The following is a 15,095-nucleotide window of genomic DNA, read 5'->3' on the forward strand; positions in this document are numbered from 1 at the left end:
AAGACGGCTGAGGACAGATTCCAAACAGGTCAACCTCTTCTCCTAAAGTTGTTCACTCAGAAATAAGTCCCACGTGGTTCTTTGGGCCCCAGGAAACGTGTTCTGGGTTGCAACCCTTCCCAAAGTGAATAGGAAGTCAATCTCAATAGAATAATAGAGTTGCAGAGTTGGAAAGGGATCCCATGGGTCATCTAGTCCAACCCCCTGCAGTGCAGGAATCTCAGCTGAAGCGTCCATGACAGATGGCCATCCAATCTCTGCTTTAAAACCTCCAATAGTGGGATTCCTTTCTGATTCAAAGTGCTTGAGGGTTATAGCACTATGCCCCCTTAACTGGAAGCAAACTTCCAGAGCGGGTAAGCCCAGTTAGATCTGTCCTGCAAAAGCAAGCAAACAAAACAAAAAGGAAGTTTATTGTATCACCTTAAGCAGGAAGTCCTTCTGGAATAACTTTTTATTACCTAAAAGGAGTTCACTTCATCAGAAAGTTGGGGCATCACAAATGCTGTTGGCCACTAATCCTAACCCGATTTCCTTGAGGGAAAAGCTGCACTGAATTCAATGGGACTTACTTCTGAGTAAGCTTGTACGAGGTGCCACAACGGCCTCCCTCGGAAAGCAACACTATCTAACCTGAATGGACTTACTTTAATGAAAAGAAACATGCATAGGATTTGCTGAAGGGGGGTGTGTGCGGTTGTTGGCTCCACATTGGAATTACCAGAAGGGTGATCATGTCTGATTTCCTCCTGCTTCCAGTTTTGGAATGATGATTGGGGGGTGGGGGTGACTGGAATAAAACTCTTGAGGCGTAGGCCAACAGGTTCCTACCCTCTAATTTCCTCCGCACGCCCACACCGCGACGTTACCCTTTGCGGCCCTCTAGAATGTTTACGGATTACGCCGCCTGCGAAATCGCCCGCGCTCCCCTCCTAATGGTGTGCAAACTTCCGCCGATTCCGAGTGACCTCCCAGACTAAGCCCCCTGGAGACTCGTATTCTGGAGGGAGGCCGCACTAATCTGAGGATCAAAAGCGGGAAGGTGCGAACGCTCTTTGTGTCTCCTCGGCAGTCTCATTCCAACCCCCCCCCCCAACCGCTGCCCCGCCTGCGTGTGATAAATCTACACTGGCGCCGACTGCGCGCTGGATGATTAATTTGCAAGCAAACCTAACCAGCCCGCCGACCCAAGTCACCCTATGGCCAGCCCAGCCATCTTAGTTAAATATTGGCCAAAAGAGCTCGGTGGTGCACGTTTTAGCCGCGCTTTTTCTCCCCCTTTGACTGCAAGGAAAGTCTCGAGGACGAACTAAATCAACACAAGTAAAAGAGGAGAGAGAGACAAGAATGAAGGGGCGGCGGGGAAGGCATCGGATGGCGGAGGGAAGAGGATAACGCGGAATTTCTTCTCTGGAGTCTCTGACCAACCATCTTAGGCTCCATCTCGCCTCATCGAGGGGAGACTAAAGCCTTTGCTCTGGGTTTCTAACCAAAGCGGCTGAGGGATGAGGGAGGGAAGCAGATACAGCTCAGCCTTTAAACTCAAGGGCGAGGGTGTGGGAGAGGGGAGGACGCCTTAGCCATCGATAAGGAGGCATCTGCCTGGCGTCGATCCAGCTGTCTACACTCATTGCTATCGAACCTATGTTGATTTTCCTAACCAGAGCTGGAAGGAGCGTTCCTGTTCTGTGTTCTCTACACCTTATTGGGGGACAGCGGTAGGGTTAAGGTGCTGCTGACCGCCCCCCCGCCCCCCGCGCGCTTCTGTGAAGGAAGATCTGCCCTTCATGGACCACCTCCTCAGGAGCAGGGCAAGGTCAAGCGCTTCCTAAGAGGTGTCCTGTCAGAGTTTGTGGCATATCCAGGGGTTCGGAGATAGTCCTTTCTCCAAATTCTAAGGATAGGGCTGGCGGGTGTTCTCGCCCGTTGAGTACCTGTCGCAGTCAAGAGATAAGGAACGCTTTCGACGAAGCTGTCGGACTACAGATCCCAACATTCCCGACTGCTCTCCTAGCCATAGGTGCTCACTCCTTGGGGCCCTGGGTGGGGCCCACAAAATTCCCCATGAAGGGACCGGGCACCCATAAATTTCGGTGCCAGGGCCATGCACGCTGCAGGGCACCCACGGTCGCGAGGCCAAGCCAGCACTCCTGCTCCTGGCTGCCTGGGAATGATGGTAGTCGGAGATCCCCGATGTCTGGAGGAACCACGAATTCCCCCCCTCTCTGGTCTACAGGCTTCGAAATTATTACATTCATTTCCCTCCAAGGAGCTCAAGGTGGCCCGCGCAGTTCTCTCCCCTTCCTCATTTTATCCTCACAACAACCCTGCGAGGTAGGTTAGACTGAGAGAGCTGGACTGGCCCAAGGTCACCCTGGCTGAACGAGGATTCGAAGTCTGGTCTCCAAGGTCCTAGACCGATACTCTAATCACCAGCCACGGAGATACAGGAGCTTCAGCCTTGGCTCACTGTGCCAGGGGTTCAAAGAGACCCACATCACCCACCCACGCCCGCTTCTCTTTATCAGTTCAGTAACGGTGTTAAGTAGGTTTTGCCAAAAGGAGGGGAGGGAGAGATTTGGCCAACGTCACCCAGTGAGCTCTAGAACAGACTTGCAAGTCTCTTTGGTCTAAATCTAACGCGTTAACTTCGATAAATTCCAGGGCAGGTTGCAATTAAGCAAGCTTCGCGGTTTGTTTGCTTTTAAAAGATACGACTATTATCTAGGATATTTTTTGAAATATTCTCCCCAAATGGCAAATTATGAATGGACAAACACCTGATTGCCACACAGGACACTACACCGTTTCATTCTTCGGTTTTCGTTTGTCAACGCAGGATTAAACCGAGGCTGCTGTACACACTATGCCCTGAAAGTGTATCCTAAGTGCATCCTCTCCCTCAAAGAATTTTGGGCACTGCAGAGTTTCAGTTCCCAGCAAGACCTTACAAATTACCCCTGAATTGAGGTGAGGGGAATGTGCTTTAATGGTCGTAGTGTGTACGCAGCCTCGGGTTGGTCGTGTTCCAGCTCTTGAAAAATTATAGCTAACCATACTGTACTCATTTATACCTGCGCCTTTCCTCGAAGGAGCTCAAAGTTGCGCCTTGTTTACCCCTCCCATTTTAATCTCACAACAACTTTGTGAAGTAAGTTAGGCTAGCCCAAAGTCACCGGGTGAGCTTCAAAGCTGAAACTGGCATTCAGGTCTCCTCAGTCCTAAACCCTGAACCTCTAATTCAACAGTAGCCAAGGCGATGCCTTTTAGATATTGCTGAATCACCACTCCTATCCCCTCTGACCATTGGTCCTGCTGGCTGCGGCTGATGAGTATTGGAGTCAAACTACGGCTGGATGGCACCGTTGGCTAGCTCTGCTCTAACTATTACACCTCACTTCCTTTCCTCTCAACGCGGATCTCCGTCTCCTCCCTCGCCTAGTGGCGTCTGCTCTATCTCTGATCCGCGAATATTTGGGCCGCTTGAAAAGCGTCGCCTTCTTTTATTTTGCCCAGGAGGAAGGTCTTTCTCATTATTCTCCTATTGCATTGAAACCACGTAGGGGGAGATTCAGCTACCGGCTTCCAGATTTAAAACTACTTAGGCAACAACGCTATTTTAAAACGGGAATACTTCAAAAAATCGCTTCGTAGGGAGTGATATTAGGAGTATCATTCCCTCTCTTAAAAATAGAAGACCCGCTGAATACCTTCCTCTCTCAACAAGGGTTTTAAAGTGGGGCTCTTTCCCCTGCCTGTATCAGTCCTGGAGCTATTTTTAACCGTTTTTGAAATATATGCGGAATCGCTTTTAAATGTATGTAGTGTGTGCGGGCGTGTATGTGGAATTGTGTAAGTGATATTTGCATTTATATATTCACCTTTCCTGCAAGGACCTCAAGGCGGCCTACGCAGGTCCCGCAACCTTCATTTTATCCTTGCAACAACTCTGTAAGGCAGATTAAGCTGAGAGTCTGCAACCGGCCCAAGGTCACCCTGTGATCTTCACGGCAGGGTGCGTGTGTGCGAGAGAGAGAGAGAGAGAATTCGAACTCTGGTCTACCAGCTCCTAGTGCACCACTCTAACCACTACACCACTCGCCCCCCGGGGTGACTTTCAGGGGAAAGGGAGATCTGAGGCTTGTCTCAAATGCTAGTAGCCGCTCAGAGTTACACCCATGGGAATTAAGGGACGCGACTTAAGTTGGGTCCAATTTACTTTATTACGACCCTAAAAGGCGCGCGGCTTTTCCATAGGGAGCCTAATACGGAGTCAGACCTTGTTGTCTAGGCGGCTAGTTTGGAGCTTTCTAGAGCCTTCCCCAACCACCGCCAGGAAAGAAAAGAAGAAGAAAAAACGTGCAGCAGGCGGTGTTTATCATCAATGCACTGGCCGCGGTGGGGAGAGGGTGAAATTGACGTCGGCGTCCCTTTCGCCCTAAATATGCGGCGAGCCGCGCGTGAGGTCCGGCAATCAGGCAATTACACGCTCCTTCCCGACTTAAACTTTCACCCCCGTTTGGAGGGCTGCGACAGAAGTCGGCTGCGGGGGTGGGAGAGGAGGCGTTCCTAAGTGCCCTCCCGCGTTGACATATAAGCGGCATCCTCCGCCTTTTGTGGAAGCTCTGAAAGACTTTTTCAGCTGCTCATTAAGGAAGGTTTTTTTTTTTGCGGGGGCGGGGGTGTGGAGAGTTAGTTAATCACCTCTTCGGACTGCATAAACTCATTACACGTCGCGGGCAAGGCGAGAGGCCAGGAGCGCAAACGCATTGTTTTTCTCTCGTTCCCCCCGCCCCTTTCGCGCTGCCACCAGCTTTGAAAGGAAGGTAGAAAGGTCTCCAGCACCCTCGGGCCTCGGGGCCTCGGGCCTTGTTGTGGGTCTCGCGTTTTGCAAGGGGCAGAATGGGTCGCTTGACTTCTGGGCAGGCAGAGGTCAGGTTCGCCTCCCCAGCTGACCGTGGTTAGGAAAACAGCCACTGCAGAGGCCGAACGTCTAAGGCTGAGAGCCTGCACGTCGCTTTAAACGTTTTGGGCAGCTAAAATAAAGTGGTCTCCATTAATGGTCACTTGCTGTTGATTTTAAATAGGAGTACTACTTTAAAAAAAATGTCATCTTTATTTGGGTTGTACAGTGGTACCTCAGGTTAAGTACTCAATTCCCTCCGGAGGTCCGTACTTAACCTGAAACTGTTCTTAACCTGAAGCACCACTTTAGCTAATGGGGCCTCCTGCTGCTCCTGCGCCAGAGCCTGATTTCTGTTCTCATCCTGAAGCAAAGTTCTTAACCTGAAGCACTATTTCTGGGTTAGCGGAGTCTTTAACCTGATGCGTATGTAACCTGAAGTGTATGTAACCTGAGGTACCACTGTAATGTGGGTTAAACCACAGAGCCTAGGACTTGCTGATCAGAAGGTTCGAATTCCCGCGACGGGGTGAGCTCTCAGTGCTCAGTCCCAGCTCCTGTCAACCTAGCCGTTCGAAAGCACGTCAAAGTGCAAGTAGATAAATAGACGGGAAGGTAAACGGCGTTTCCGTGGGCTGCTCTGGTTTCACCAGAAGCGGCTTAGGCATGCTGGCCACATGACCCGGAAGCTGTAAGCTGGCTCCCTTGGCCAGTAAAGCGAGATGAGCGCCGCAACCCCAGACTGGACCTAATGGTCAGGGGTCCCTTTACCTTTATCTTTAAGGTGCTTTGAGTTGCTTGGAGAAAGAGGAAATGACTAAGGAAGTCAATAAACAAGCAGGCAAGCAAACAAATAATATTTCCCTCCAAGGAGCTGGAGGTGGCATACATGGTTTTCCCCTTCTCCTTTTATCCTCACAACAACCTCTGAGGTAGATTAGGCTGATAGACAGTGACTGGCTCAAGAGCACCCGATGTGGGGATTTGAACCCTGGTTTCCCAGGTCATAGTCTAACACTCTGACCATTTCACCACACAGGTTCTCCTTCAGCTCCATTCAAAAACTTACTCACACCACCTTGCAGGTGCTAAGCATGCAGGCAACTCCACCAATTAGCTAAAAACTAACCCTGTTTACTAACTAGTGGCAAATATTTCTTTAACCTGGGGAGAGCTCCTATCGCTTCCTAGGAAGATTTCCAGAGGGACTAGCCACCTTAGTTTCCTGCAGCAAAAGCATAGACTCTTGCCACACCTTAGAGACCAACTAGTTTATTATGGCATAAGCTTTTAAAGACTCGAGCCCACTTTTGTTAGATGCATGGAGCACGATTTTAGCTGTAAATGAGAAGATTGCAAGGTGGGAGTCAAATGGCAATGAAATGGAAAAAATACAGTCGGTGATAAGTGTTTAAATATATGTTAAACAGGCACACCCTTTACAGTAGCAGACTGCTGATAACTTGGCTCAGTGTTGCTGAGAAGATTGTATTAACACATGCAGTTGGGCTGGGAGCTATTCCCAAGAAATAGTCATAGATACCACAGATATCCTGGCACTGGCCAGCTAATGAAGACACACAATGTGATAAAAATCCTATGTCTTGATTCAGTGTTCAGAATTCCTTGATAAATTCTGATTCAGCTGTAGCCTTCCTAGGAAGAATTAATTAATCCAAAGAGTTTAATTTTAGAATCAAGGTTTTCCTCCTTTCCATTCCCATTGCCACCCTTGTAGAAGGTTTGACTTTGGAAAAACCATGCAATGAAATGTCTCTGGGGCATGTGGAGAGAGCATTTATCTCCCACTGGAGGGTCCGGGGTGGAGATGAGAGCTAGTGTGCTAGTTGCTAGGGAATTGAGATACACCCCCCTCCATGATATTTTTTTCTCTCACTCCCTTTCCACATCTGCAATTTGTGGATAATAAAACTAATAAGACAGTGTTGCTGCAAGAATTACCAAGATAATGTGGAGTGCTCTGAATGCTCCAGAGCACTATGTAAATAGTATCTGATATAACTGCCGCAGACGGTCGAATTTCTCCCGGATATGCATACTATAAGTGTTCAGCAGCCACAGCTGATGGGTTGGCCACACATTTGAGCTCAAGGGGCTGGTGGGGGCAGGCCAGAAGTGGAGATCACATTTTAGTAGTCTCCTAAGGTCTCACACAGTAAAAGACACATGAACTGTGTATGTCTGAAATAGGCTGGGCCTTCTCCAAGTCACATTTTTTATGGACCCTGCTGGTGACAACAGGTGTTGTTCCTTGGCCTTGGGACAGGCAGTAAGAGGAGCTATTTGGAGGTGAGTCCTGGCACAGAACAGATGCAGCCAGCCAGAAAGGCCTCTTCCCTCTATTACACCCCACCTCCTCCTGCAAGGAGCTCTGAGTAGCATATATGACAGCCCCACCAGGCATTCAATCTGCGCTACAGCCCCTTGAGGTAGAAAAGTTAGGTTAAGTAAGACTGCCAGCAGGGACGCGGGTGGTGCTGTGGGTTAAACTACAGAGCCTAGGACTTGCCGATCAGAAGGTTGGCAGTTCGAATCCCCACAATGGGGTGAGCTCCCGTTGTTTGGTCCCAGCTCCTGCCAACCTAGCAGTTTGAAAGCACCTCAAAGTGCAAGTAGATAAATAGGTACCGTTCCGGCGGGAAGGTAAACGGTGTTTCCATGTGCTGCTCGGTTCGCCAGAAGCAGCCTAGTCATGCTGGCCACATGACCCGGAAGCTGTACGCCGGCTCCCTCGGCCAATAAAGCGAGATGAGTGCCGCAACCCCAGAGTCAGCCATGACTGAACCGAATGGTCAGGGGTTAAGACTGCCAGCAGGGGTAGGTAAGAAAGCCAATAAACCTCTTGACAGAGTGGAGATTTGAAACTGGCTCCCCCTGCTTCTCCTTTATCTAGTATACCACACTGATGTCCCCAGGAAGGTTCAGCTGGTGCTTTTATTATACACCTTTAGGTGCCAGGCAAAAAATATCCCTCTTTAACCAGGCCTTTGGCTGATTGCCCTTTTAAAATGTGTCGGGGAGGAGGGGCGTTACCGGTTTGTTCTTGTTTGTATATTTTATTATGTCTTTGTGTTTTTACATTGTGCTTTTATGTTGGGATTGGGGCAGGAATCAAATTTAATAAATAAAAATAAAAATAAAATAATAATGTCCTTAGACAGGCAGCAGTGCTTCCGGATTTCAGACAGGGGTCTCTCCAAGCCCTACCTGGAAATGGGAGGGATTGAGCCTGGGGCATTCTACATGCAAAGCAGATGCTCTACCACTGAACTAGGGACCCTGAGCAGCCGATGGACATGAGTCTTGCACAGGTTTCCACTTCTTAAGGGGAAGTGCTGTAGCTCAGTGATAGAGCATCTGGTCTGCATGCTGAAGGTTCATGGTTCAGTCCCTGGCATCTCCAGGTAGAACTAGGAAAGACTAGTCCTGAAACCCAATGGAGCTCTGTCAATCAGTGAGCTAAATGGATCAATGGTCTGACTCTGTATATGGCACCTTCCTATGTTCCTATTTCCATGAAGCTTATAAAGAGAGGAAGTTGTGACCCAGGTGTCTTACTAACCCTATCTGCATACAAAAAAATGTGCATTGAACTGTTTAATTTCTCAGCATTGGCTTATGTGTAGTGCATATTTACCAGGCACGGAATACAAGAGATCTTGGGGGATACTTACTAAACATGATTTTATTTATCAGATGGTTGTAAGAATCACTGCAATAATGATGATGGCGAAACTTACCCGAAGAATAAGGAATCAAGATAACAAACTTTTAATAAAAAGAATGGAAGTGGTTTATTGAATATTTACAGATAAATTGTAAACAGATAAAAACATTAGCAGGATTATTGTAATAACCTGCAGTTTTATAAGAGTATATATTTACAGTAGATAATTAAACGAGCAATTTAAATGAACTTGGATATGCAAAAGATATTAAAAAATAAATTTAAGGAACCGCAGAAAGAGGGGGAAGGAAGTCAGATTCTGAAATGTTAAATTGATTGTAAAACTAATGAAATGTATAAATTTGAAAAGTATAAATAAAAAACTAAAAAAATCACTGCAATAATGATTTGTATCCAACCTAAGTCATACTCAGAGTAAACCCATTGGAACTAATGGGCCTAAATTAGTTATGTTCATTCATGTTAATAGGTCTGTTCTGAGTAGGTCTGATATTGGATTCAGCACAATGTATAGATCCAGTGTTAGTCATATGCAGAGTAGATCTGCTGATATTAATGAACACAATCAATTTAGGTCAATTAACACCAGTGGGTCTACTCTGAGTAAAGATCAGTCTGAATTTATATCCTGCCCTTTCCCCAATGATCTCCTCAATGATCTCAAGGTGACATAAATGGTCCCCCCCACAACATCTCATTTAATTTCCACAACAACTATGTGAGGTAGGTTAGGCTGAGAGGCAGTGACTTGCCCAAGGTCAGCCAGTGAGCTTCATGGGCAAGGATGGGGAAGTGAAACTTGGTCTCTCAGGTCCTAGTCCGAACTCTAACCACTATGCCACACTGGCTCTCACTCTACCAACTATTGATGGAGTGCATGCAGCTGATAAGAAGATAATCATTATTGGGTAAAATAAACTAATGGGGAACTGCCACCCAATCCTTTTCCAAGAAAATGTGTCCTGTTTCTCCACTCTGCTGGGCTCTGTAATGAATTCAGAATGGAACTGAAGGTGTCCACATGTTTAAGTGGGTCCAATTTAAGAAGATCTTGTTGCATTCAAATGACTGGACATAAGTGGGAGCTTCTCCCTAGCAATACATGCCACACTGAGTGAATGCAGGCCAAAGATACTAAGAGTTCCCCTATGTGGTTCCTGTTCACTACAATGGGATCTGTAGAGCACAACTTTCCAAAGGGTGTTGTCCATGGATTCCCGTTTCCCATCTTAATTGTGTCAAGTGAATTATCTCTTTGATGGACCTTCTAAACATCTGGGTTTTTAACATCACTTTGTTCTCACCGCTCCATTTTCTATAGAGGTCTGCTTCTATGCTTCTATAAAATCATGTTTGTCTGTGCTTAAAGTAGGGAATGGAACATAAGGATGTAAGAAGAGCCTGGGGAATCCAACCAGTGGCCCAACTCGTCTAGCATCCTGTTATTACAGTGGCCAACAACTGGGAAACCCCCAAGCAGGACCTGAGTGAAACAGCACTCTTCCCACCTGTGATTTCCAGCAAACACTACACAGAGGCCATGGAGTACCATGGAGGTGGAATGTAGCCACCATAGTGATGGAGGACCAATGAATTGTATAGAATTCTAGTCCTATTCAGAGTAGACCCATTGAAGTTAATACGCATGACTAATTTAGGTTCAGAGCCAGTGTTGTGCAGTGGTTAGAGAGTTGGACCAGGACCTGGAAGACCAGGGTTCAAACTGTCAGCTGGCTACAAAGCTCCGTAGGTGACCTTGAGCCTGTCACTACCTCTCAGCCTACCTTGTTTAGGGGATTGAGCTGGTCACTACCTCTCTAACCTACCTTGTTTAGGGGATTAAATTGGGGGGTGGGGAGAGAACCATGTATGCTACCTTGAGCTCACTGAAGAGAAAGGTGGAATATAAATGCAACCAACACAACTAATTTCAATGGGTCTACTCTGAGTTGGGTAAAACCCACAGGTTCCCTCTCCTAAAGGACTAGATACACCCATAGGCAAGACAAGAGCTCAAGGAAGGGCTATCAGCTACTTAGCTGCGAGAGCTAAATAGAGTCTTCATGTTTAGGGAGCCCTTGTCTTTGAATACACAGACGCTGCGGATGGACAAAGGCGAAAAGCTGGTTGTGAGCTAGTAGGAGGAGGCATCTGTCTGACCGCTTTTGGAAACAGGATACTGGGCTCGATGGATCTTGGATGTGCTCCAGCAGGGCTTTGGGCGATATTAGTCTGTTCATATGTTTTGGGGTTGCAGGAGCCAGAAACTCACGTAGGTTACTTCCTCCGTTTGTTCCTTCCAGACGCTCCTTTGGTTACTCGTTTGTTTCTGTCCCAAGAAGACATCACACGTGTGTGTGTGTTAAAAAGCGATCCAGCTTTCCTGTAACTTACTCTTACATATCCTTTGACACAGTCTCTGAATTATTGATCGGGACAATTTAGTGCAAGAGTCAGAATATTGTGTGTGTGTGAGAGAGAGAGAGAGCAGCGCGTCGATTTTCGAAGTTGCCTAGCTGGGGGATGCATTATTTTTAGCCTATAGACCTTGCAATGGCGCCAGCCGCTTTCGAAAACCTCATAAACCATCGGACTCTACGCATATAATCTATCTGGATCTCTCTTTCTCCTCTCTCTAATTCCCTTTCCCACCCTCCCCGCTCCCCTAAACACAGCCTGTGCCAATAAAAACATCTGGATTAGCATACATTCCCAGTTCTTCCTTGTAATCATTCCCCTTACATTGATTATTAGATATTGCATTGGACAACTTCATAACCGTTTTTGAACTATGCTATATGGCTTTCTGCCCGGGCAGTCTAGCTAATGTTGACTGCTACTTAATTTTTATGCTTACGGCTATTTTCGAGGTGTGCCCCCACCTCCTCCGCATACTCCAGTCACTTCATTTTGATATTTTTATTGGTGAAGGATCTAGCCAACGTTAAGCAATTTAAAGCCACGTTAATGTCAACGCGAGAGATTCAAGCCGCGCGCTTGGCTCTCTCTGGTTGAAATCGAGCAGACGAGCGCCTTCAATCTTGTAAGCACAAACTTACTTACTTGGGACTCAGCTGCTGCGCTGAAGTCCTTGCCATAGGATTGCGCTGTAAAATCCTAAACTTTTGGCTAAATCGGGCTCCTCCCCCCCCCCCTGTGTTTCGATCGCTTTCGGAATAAGGGATCCTGGCAACGGGCGCGCGTGCAGAAAGGTAAAAGGACTCAATCCACCCATCTAATTTTGTGAGAGTGGCTGGATTATTATAAACTCTTTTTACCGCGATTCTAAACACATAAAAAACCAACCACGCCCAAAAAACAAAACAAAAAACAACGCCAAACCTAAAGTCTAGTGAAATTAGAAACTAAGTGAGATTGACTGCCGAGTCTGCTCATGCCAGTGAATGCGATCTCATTGCACTGAAATTAATGACCACATTCCCATTCATAAAACCCAACCGGAATAAATCTAATGGAGTGGGGAATTTCTCATCCGATACCCTCCCGCCCCCCCCCCGCACCTTTTTAAAGCAAGTTATAAAATCTTAATAGAAATCTTAATCGGGAGTTTGGGGAAGTTTTCTTTAAAAATAAGAAGTAGTAGTAGTAATAATAGTAATCCTCAAACAGAGATCAAACCAGGATTTCTTACACGCCAGGGCTCGTTTGGAGGGAAGGCGCGTTCCCTTCTCATATCTTTTAGACCCCATATAATTTACGATTGCTCAGGAATAACCCCATTTACGTCCGAGTACAGAACCCTGCACATGTATGCACAGAAATATGTGCTGTTGAGTTCCAGGGGGACTTATTCCCATTTAAGCGTGTGACGAACTGCAGACTCAGTAACTAGGGGAATAGGAACTAGTCAGGTACATCATGGACAACTACAGGAGCGCCAACTTGGCCCCGCGGAGTCGCGACTGTGGGTGCCCGGGGCCGTGGGTGCCATGCAACGTGCATGGCTCTGGCATCGAAATTTGTGGGTGCCCGGCCCATTCATGGGGAGTTTTGTGGGTGCTCGGGCACCAAGAGCCCCAGGGAGTTGGCACCTATGGGTATCGATGCGTTTAGCCTTTTATCCACTTTCCCCTGATCTTTCCACTTGTATTTCTTTCTTTAATATTGACATTGAGTTGCTAAGTCCTACTCCCACTCAAATTAGTAGACTAAAGTTTGTCTTGGATCAACAGAAATGTTTTCAGAATCAAAACAAGGATTAAAAAGGGGGTGAAAGAGAAGTCAATGATTATGTCCGTAAAGCAATACTCAGAGCAGTCCCATTCAAATAAATGGACCAGTGTTAGACTGGACTCTAAGTTAAGGTCCAGTGATTTCGAGTGGGTTTTCTCTGAGCAAGACTTAATTGGATATAACCAAATACTTATATTCTCCTGTTACGGGAAGAATCCCAATGGTGGGTGAGTGGATAAGGGCCATCTCAGGTTGACAGCAGGAAGCTGTAGCCTCAGAAGTTCTGAGACCATTTAGCATACCAACAATTCATTATATCAGAAGGCCAGTGATACGTCAATTTACTATTTGGCCGGTGATCTGGTGATCCGATTCAAACTTATCCTATCCATCTGTCTGTTTACCACAGTGTACCATATCTGATAGGCTGTGCGTGTTTTAAAGAATTGGCTCTATTGATGTTTTGCCTTCATGGTTGTTGTTTATTTATTTCTTTGTTGCTGCTTTGTGTTTTACTGTTAATCACCTTGCGCACCTTTTGGTGGAAAGGCGGGAGACAAACTAAATAAATCTATATTCTCTCTCTCTCTTTCCCCCTTCCCCTTTCTCTATAAATGATGGTGCTCTTGAAGGACACGATTTTGTGCAATTTGATCTCAGGAACGGGACCTCTGTGTTGCTTTGCGGGTGAATTTTGCCCTCCTCTCTGACACCGGGACCTCTGCCTAGAAGAAGCTCAGCATAGCAGGTCCGCAAACAAAGACACGAATCAAGAAGATGGACCTCCCATCCTAAACATTTGATCCCACCTTACATGCCAACTCAACTTACTTTCCAGTTAAGGGCTGAGATATCCCAGAAGCAAGAGGCTGCTTTGTCCCGGCCTCCGGTATCTACAGACTCAGTTTCCTGTAGACCCGGTACAACCAGGTCGACCAGATTTTGTGCTGCAGACAGAGAGCGCGAGAGAGAAGGCGAATGTAACTTATCACCTGTCACCATCGTGGCACACACAGTTCCTCCTAAGCCTAGTCACGGTCCCACAGACTCTCCCCCGCCCTCCGCCGAAGAGGACAAGTCGAAGGGTCTGAAATGCTATTTTCTTGCCGTGTCTCCCACCCAGCTGTATCCCCATCGCAGGCACTGAAGAAGGACATGGCAACCAGGAGCAGGGACCAGTTGAGGAGGTCGACCTCCTCCTTCTCTTCTCGCTTCACCTGGAGGAGCCGAACAAAGGGGGCATTTGATCCTGTGCTCCGATGAGCTGTCAACCGCTGCTGGTGTTTTGAAGCACGGCCAGTTAGGCAGCCGCTGCTAAGCAATGGACTGATACCTCAGAACTTTGGAGGTGGGGAGGGGGAAGGAGATATAATCTGAAGTTGGGCTGGGGGGGGGGGAGAGGAACAGGAGACATCTGTAGCTGGAGGACAGCGAAAACCCGACGGCGCGGGGGAGGTGTTGGTGGGAGGAAAGGGGCTGCTGTCCATAGAGGCAGGAGTAGGGGGAAATTGACAGGCAGGCGCAGGATGGAGCCCGCCGGATCGGCTGAACTAACGCCCATCTTGTAGCCGAAGACACGTTTTCTTAATTTGAGCACGGTATCTATTACCATATTGGGTTTCAATTAAAGAGACAATTAAAAAAAAAAAAAGCTTGAGCTGGGAGGGACGAAAGAAAGAGAGAACGGAAAGAGAGAGAGAGAGAAAAGAAGAAATAAAGATGGATGTCAGTTCCCCAACGCCGCTTAATCCAAGTTCTTTCTTTTGCCAAAGACACATTAAATTAATGTGTCGCGGGGGCTGAGGAGACATCTCCCTAATTGTGGAGAGTAGGAAAGCCATCCGGGAGCCAAACGCGCCGGCTGGCTCGTTTCGAGGCCCTGTGATCAGCGATTGATGGAGCGTAGCCTGGCCAAGCCTTGTCAATTACAGTTTAGGCTTATACATGATGTAGTCAATTTCATCCAGGTTGGAGGGACGTCATTTCCAAAAGACCAGAAGTCTTCTGCGCCCTCCTCCTCGTACCCCCCCAACACCCTCTCTTTTCGGCTCAGCGCTTTCCCTTTCTTCTCGCCGGGGTTCAACCGTGTCTATTGCCTCGGATTCAACTCCCCACAAGTACAGATGGGGATGGCCAGGCACAGAAAAAGTGCTGTCCGCCATCGCCTCCTATACAATTATCCTCCAGCAGCGTTTTACTTAGAAAACCCCCTCCCCCATCCACAAATCCAGTAAGCAGGTCATTTGCCTCTCTGCTCACCTTAGAAGTTAGGGAGCTCTTATGAACCTC

This window comes from Podarcis bocagei, assembly GCF_964188305.1.
Source record: "Podarcis bocagei genome assembly, chromosome: 16".
Classification (NCBI taxonomy): Eukaryota; Metazoa; Chordata; class Lepidosauria; order Squamata; family Lacertidae; genus Podarcis; species Podarcis bocagei.